The 7,060-nt window shown below is 36.2% G+C and overlaps 1 pseudogene; it reads right to left on the bottom strand.

Moving 5' to 3' along the window:
- Window positions 1-5,758: 5,758 nt before the first annotated feature.
- On the bottom strand, window positions 5,759-6,954 carry LOC130855865 (sister chromatid cohesion protein DCC1-like; annotated as a pseudogene).
- Between the last annotated feature and the right edge of the window lie 106 nt (window positions 6,955-7,060).

The raw sequence follows: 7,060 nt of genomic DNA, 5'->3' as shown, positions 1-7,060 counted from the left end.
ATCATTTATTGAAGAGACTGTCCTTTTCCCATTGTATATTCATGCCTCTTTTGTTGTAAATAATTGAGCATATATGTGTGGCTGTATTTCTAGGCTCTCTGTTCTGTTCCATTGATCTATGTTTTTGTTTGTTTTTAAAATGATAATACCATGCTGTTTTGATTACTACAACTTTGTAGTATAGTTTGAAATCATGGAGCATGATGTCTCCAGCTTTGTTCTTCTTTCTCAAGATTGCTTTGGCTATTTGGGATCTTTTGTGATTTCATACAAATTTTAGAATTGTTTGCTCTATTTCTGTGAAAAATGCCATTAGAAGTATGGACATTTTAACAATATCAATTCTTCTAATTTACGAGCACAGAATGTTTTTCAGTTTATTTGTGTCTTCTTCAATTGTTTTTCCAACATTTTCCCTGTGGTTTTTTTTTTTTTTTTTTTTGCTGCACCATTTGCTTTGTGGGATCTTAGTTCTCTGACCAGGGATTGAACCTGGGCCCACAGCAGTGAAAGTGCCAAGTACTAACCACTGGACCACCAGAAAACTCCCCTGTGATAATTTTAAAATTGAAATATGGTTGACTTACAATATTATATTAGTTTCAAGTGTAAAAACATAATAATTTAATATTCTTACAGATTATACCCCATATAAAGTTATTACAAAATATTGACTATATTACCTGTGCTGAACATTACATCCTTGTAACTTATTTATATTGCACCTAGAATTTTGTACCTCTGAATCCCTTTCATCTATTTTGCCCCTCATGCCAGCCTTCTCCTCCCTCATAACCATACAGAGCCATAAGAAAGAACGAAATTTTGGCTGAGTAATATTCCACTCTATATACATTCCACATCTTCTTTCTCTATTCATCTGCTGATGAACACTTAGGTTGCTTTCATACCTTAGCCATTGTAAATAATGCTCCTATGAACATTGGGGTGCATACATCTTTTCAAAATAGTGTTTCCATTTTCTACAGATAAATACACAGGGGTGGAATTGCCGAACAGCATGGTAGTTCTATTTTTAATCTTTTGGGAACATCCATACTGTTTTCCACAGTGACTGCACCAATATACAGTCCCACCAAGAGTGTACTAGGATTCTCTTTTCTCTACGTCCTTTCTAACATTTGTTATTTCTTATCTTTTTGATGATAGTCATTCTGACCGGTGTAAGTTGATATCTCATTGTGCTTTTGATTTGTATTTCCCTCATCATTAGTGATATTGAGCACCTTTTCATGTGCCTGCTGGCCATCTGTATGTCTTCTTTGGAAAGATGCCTATTCAGGTCCTCTACTCATTTTTCAATTGGGTTGTTTGTTTGTTTTTTTATTGTTGAGTTGCATGAATTCTTTGTATATTTTGCATACTAACTCCTCATCAGTTATATCATTTGCAAATATCTTCTCCCATTCAGTAGGCTGCCTTTTCATTTTATACGTGGTTTCCTTCACTGTGCAACAGCTTTTTACTTTAATGTGTCCCCATTTGTTTATTTTTACTTTTGTTGCCCTTGCAGAGAAGTCATATCAAAAAAAATATTGCTAAGATTGATTTCAAAGAGCATATAGTCTATGTTTTCTCCTAGGAGTTTTATGGTTTCTGGTCTTATATTTAATTTTTATTCCACTTTGAGTTTATTTTTATATATGGTGTGAGAAAATGATCTAATTTTATTCTTTTACATGTAGCTGTCCAATTTTTCCGACACCACTTATTAAAGAGACTGTCTTTTCCCCATTCTTTATTCTTGCCACTTTTGCCATAGATGAATTGACCATATGTGCATAGGTTTATTTCTGAGCTCTCTATTCTACTATATTGTGTCTGTTTTTGTGCCAGTAACATACTCTTTGATTACTATAGCTTTGTAGTATACTTAAAAGTCAGAGAGCATGATGCCTCCAGCTTTTTTCTTCTTTCTCAAGATTCCTTTGGCTTTCTGGTGTCTTCTGTGGTTCCATACAAATTTTAGACTTATTTCTTCTAGTTCTGTGAAAGATGCCAATGGAATTTTGACAGGGATTGCATGAAGAGCTGTTTCTTTTAAAAGATAAAATTGACAAAACTTTAGCCAGACTCATCAAGAAAAAGAGATGGCCCAAGTAAACACAACTAAAAATGAAAGAGAAATTACAACCAATATCACAGAAATACAAACAACCATAAGAGAATACTATGAACAGTTATATGGCAACAACTGGACAACCTAGAAGAAATGGATAAATTCCTAGAAACACACACGCTTCCAAGACTGAATCTGGAATAAACAGAAAATCTGAAAAGACTGTGCGTCTCATTTTCCCTTCAAATTGAATGATAGCCTTGCTGGGTAGAGTATCCTTGGTTGTAAGTTTTTTCCTTTTAGCAGTTGAAATTTATCTTGCCACTCCCTTCTGGTCTGAAAAATTTCTACAGAAAAAAATCACTGATAGCCTTATGGGGGTTCCCTTATATGTGGCTATTTGTTTTTCTCTTGCTGCCTTAAGAATTCTCACTTTAACTTTTGCCACTTTAATTATGATATGTCTTGATATGGGTCTCTTTGGGTTCATCTTGTTTGGGACTCTCTGTGATTCCTATACCTGGATATCTGTTTCCTTCTTCAGGTTAGGAAGGTTTTTAGCCATAATTTCATCAAATATATTTTCTGGCCCTTTCTCTCTCTCTTGTCCTTCTGGGACCCCTATAATTTGAATGTTAGTATGCTTGATGTTGTCCCAGAGGTCCCTTAAACTATCCTTATTATTTTTTTTTAACATTCTGATTGAGTGATTTCTAGTATTCTGTCTTACAGGTAGCTTACACATTCTTCTGTGTCACCTAATCTGCAGTTAATTCCTTCTAGTGTATTCTTCATTTCGGTTATTATATTCTCAGCTCTGATTGGTTCTTTTTTTATATTTTCTAGATCTTTGTTGAAGTCCTCACTGTGTTCCTCTAGTCTTCTACCAAGGTGTGCTGGTGGCTGCTACCTTGGTGGAGGATAAGGCTGGAGTCAGTGGGGCTAGAACTGGAGCCTGGTACAAGCCAGGGCTTCTCCCAAGCAAGATGATATTTGCCACCATCTTGGGGGCATGGGTGGGCCTAAGGGGCTATATCACGACCCCTGAGGGAGTTGGCTCTCTCTCTAGAGCTGTGGTGATCACTATGTTGGTTGGGGGTGGAGCAAGGCCCATGGGGGTGGAGCCAGAGTTCTGGGCTAGATTTGCTTCTCCCCAGTGTGTGCCATGGTGTACTCCACCTTCTCTGGGAGTAGAGTGGAGCAAAAGGTGCTGGAGCAGGAGCCCAGTGCAGGCTGGGGAGGTGGTGGAGGGATGCTGGGGTGGTCCTGACAGCTGGTCAGGGCACTATGCAGTTTTTAATCTGCTGTGTCTGCACTGGGACTGGGAGCAAGCACTTCTGTGCGCTTGAATTTTGAAGACCAGAGTCTCGACTTCCTATAGTCCTCTGGTAAGCTCCACTGGTTTTCAAATCAGTGAAGGGGACTAATCTTCCAGTGCTGGATTCCACAATTGAGGTACCCAATATGGGGCTTGAGCCCCTCACCCCTTAGGGAGGATCCCAGAGCCTGTGATATCCCCCTCTTTTTCTGGGTCACCCACCAGGGGTGTGGGTCCTGACCAGATCACTTCCCCCCTCCTACCAGAATCCATGTGGTTCTTTCTTTATAATCTTTCTTGTAGAAGAGCTGTCCTGCTAGTCTTCATGTCATTCTCAAATAGAGTTGCTCTCTAAGTAGTTTGATATGTTTGTGGGGGAAGGTGAGTTCGGATCTTCCTACGCCATCATCTTGATCCCACCTCCCTCTCAACAAAACCTCCACAATTTTCTATTTGTTTCACCTCAGTTTCACCTCACTTGAAGCTGTACCTGTTCTTCAATTTCATCAGTGTCTTATAGTTTTCAGTGTAAAAGTCTTTCATATCATTGCCTAAATTTATTTCTAGGTATTTTGTTCTTTCTGATGCAATTATAAATGGGATGGTTTTCTTAATTTTTCTTTTGGATAATTCATTGTTAGTGTATAAAAATGCAACAAATTTGTGTATATTGATTTTGTATCCTGAAACATTACTGAATTTTTTTTATTAATTCTAACAGTTTTTTGGTGGAGTCTTTAGAGTTTTCTATAAAGTATCTTGTCATTCGCAAACAGTGACAGTTTTACTTCTTTCCAATTTGAATGCTTTTCTTTTTCCTAATTGTTGTGCTGATATAATGTTTAATAAAAGCAACAAGAGTGGGAATCCTGTCTTGTGCCTAATCTTAGAGGTAGCGGCTTCAGCTTTTCACAATTGAATATGATGCTACCTGTGAGTTTGTCATATATGGCCTTTATTATGTTGAGGTATGTTCCCTGTGTACATACTTTGTTGAGAGTTTTTATCATAGACAGATGCTGAATTTTGTCAAATGAGTTTCTGCATCTATTGAGATAATCATATGATTTTTGTCCTTCATTTTGTTAATGTGGTTTATCATGTTGATTGATTTGTGGATACTGAACCATATCTGTATCTCTGGAATAAATCCTACTTGATCATGATATATATCCTTTTAATGTATTGTTGAATTTGGTAAGTTAATATTTTGTTGAGGATTTCTGTATCTATGTTCATTATGGATATTGACCTGTAATTTTCTTTCTTTCTCTTTTTCTTTCTTTCTTTCTTTCTTTCTTTCTTTCTTTCTTTCTTTCTTTCTTTCTTTCTTTCTTTCTTTCTTTCTTCCTTCCTTCCTTCCTTCCTTCCTTCCTTCCTTCCTTCCTTCCTTCCTTCCTTCCTTTCTTTGTGGTGTCCTTGTCTGGTTTTGATATCATAATAATGCTAGCCTTATAAAAGAAGTTTGGAAGTGTTCCTTCCTCTTCAAACTTTTGAAACAAGTTTTTGAAGGATAGGTAGTAAATCTTCTTGGAATGTTTGGTAGAATTCAACAGTGAAATCATCTGGTCCTGGACTTTTGGTTGTTGAAGGGTTTTTGATTACTGATTCAATCTTTTTACTAGTCTATTTAGATTTTCTATTCTTTTTTATGATTCAGTCTTAGAAGATTTGAAAAATTTATCTAGTTCTTCTAGGTTGTCCAATTTGTTGACATAAGATTGTTCACAGTACTCTCATGATCCTTCATATTTCTATAGTATGAGTTGTAGCTTCTTCTCTTTTCTTTCTTATTTTGGTTTATTTGAGCCCTCTTTTTGTTTTGGTTAGTCTAGCTAAAGGTTGGTCACTTTAGTTTATCTTTTCAAAGAACCAGCATAGTTTCACTGATCTTTTCTCTTGCTTTTTTAGTCTCTATTTCATTTTTTTCTACTCTGATCTTTAGTATTTCCTTCCTTCCACTAATTGTGGGCATCATTTGTGGGCGTCTTCTTTTTCTAATCCTCTAGGTGTGAAGTTAGATTCTTTGAGATTTTTCTTGTTTGTTTTTTTTTAATCAATAAAACCATATAGACTACTGACATATATTAAATAGTAGGAAATAACATTTTCTTTTGTCCTTGTTTACACTATGTACATAACACAAATATAACCTGAAAGATATAAAATACCCTATTACATTTAGGAAAAAAGAAGAGCAGTAGTTTTAAAATGCTTGAGATGAGGAGAAAAATGCCTAAAAGAATTAGGTTTTTAAAAGTCTGGAACACAAATACATAAAAAAAAAAAAAAACCCTTTTTCTTATAACCAGCAACTTTACAAAGCAACTTCAGTCCCAAAGAAAAGACTATTGTTCTTTTTAAGAAATGGGTCTTCTTGAGTTATAAAGTTTAACACCATTTTGTATCAAAGATCTAGAATATTTAGTGAGTAATGCACCAATGGTTTGCTTCTCTCCACACAAATCTTGAATATATGGAGCAATATCTTCTTCTGTACACTTCTCCCTTAGAGAGAATTGACAATTAAAACGTTTCTGATTATCCTCAGGTAAATCATCTACTTTCAGCAAAAATATGATTTCTGGTCTTGAGTGTCTATCTACCAAGGCTAAACCCCTGAGCTGGTCAAGCCTAGTTATCATTCCTTCAGGAACACTCTGTTGCCATACTTCTTGAAACTCAGTGAGATTGAATTTCACTGCATTCTGAAGTAGCATTTGTGCTGTAGCTCTGCATATTTTATCCACACTCAATTCAAAATAAAACTTCACCTTCCTCTATATATTTCTTTCCATAACATTTAAGACAGTGTTCTATCATTTTCTCTGGCTCCAATGGTCCAAGTTCCTGAGGCATGTATTCAAGAGAACTTTACTAAAAGACCAAGATTCAGAATCCACAAGCTGAGTTATGTGATTCAGAGTTTCATCTCATAATCAAATTCAAGAATCCTCCAAAATCCTTCAATCTCACAGGCATTTAGAACTTGTAATTGGGACATTATTTCTTCCTCACTTGCCTGAATTTGATCAAGCAAATCTCCAGTCATATACTGCTAGTGTTGGAGGGTCTCCTGCAGAGGCAGGGGGTGGCCCTGGCTCACTGCAGGGACAAGGACACTGACAGCAGAAGTTCTGGGAAGTACTCACTGGTGGGAGCCCTTTTGGAGTCTGCCGTAAGCCCTGCCAAAGAGATTTTCCTTGTTTCTTGAGTTAGGCCTGTATTGATATATGCTTCCTTTTTAGAACCACTTTTGCTGCATCCCACCAATTTTGGCATATTGTATTTCTGTTTTCATTTGTCTGTCTGTGTTTTTTTATTTCTTTTTTGATTCTTCAATGATACATTTGTTACTTAGTAGCATGTTGTTTAATCTCCACACATTTGTGATTTTTTCAGTTTTCTTTTTGTAACTGATATCTAGTTTCATACCATTGTGGTTCAGAGGTGCTGCTTGATACAATTTCAGTCCTTTAAAATTTATTGAGACTTGTTTTGTGGCCTATTATATGCTCTATCCTGGAGAATGTTCTTTGTGCACTTGAGAAGAATGTGTATTCTGTGTCTTTTGGATGAAATATTCTATATATATGTCTTAAGCCTCTCTGGTCCAACATGTCATTTAAGGTCATCTCATTTAAGGTCAACCAGTCCTTATT

The sequence above is a fragment of the Hippopotamus amphibius genome, chromosome 6 (assembly GCF_030028045.1).
Source record: "Hippopotamus amphibius kiboko isolate mHipAmp2 chromosome 6, mHipAmp2.hap2, whole genome shotgun sequence".
In the NCBI taxonomy this organism is placed as follows: domain Eukaryota; kingdom Metazoa; phylum Chordata; class Mammalia; order Artiodactyla; family Hippopotamidae; genus Hippopotamus; species Hippopotamus amphibius.
The sequence above is the reverse complement of the archived record's forward strand: the minus strand, read 5'-3'. Positions and strand labels throughout refer to the sequence as shown.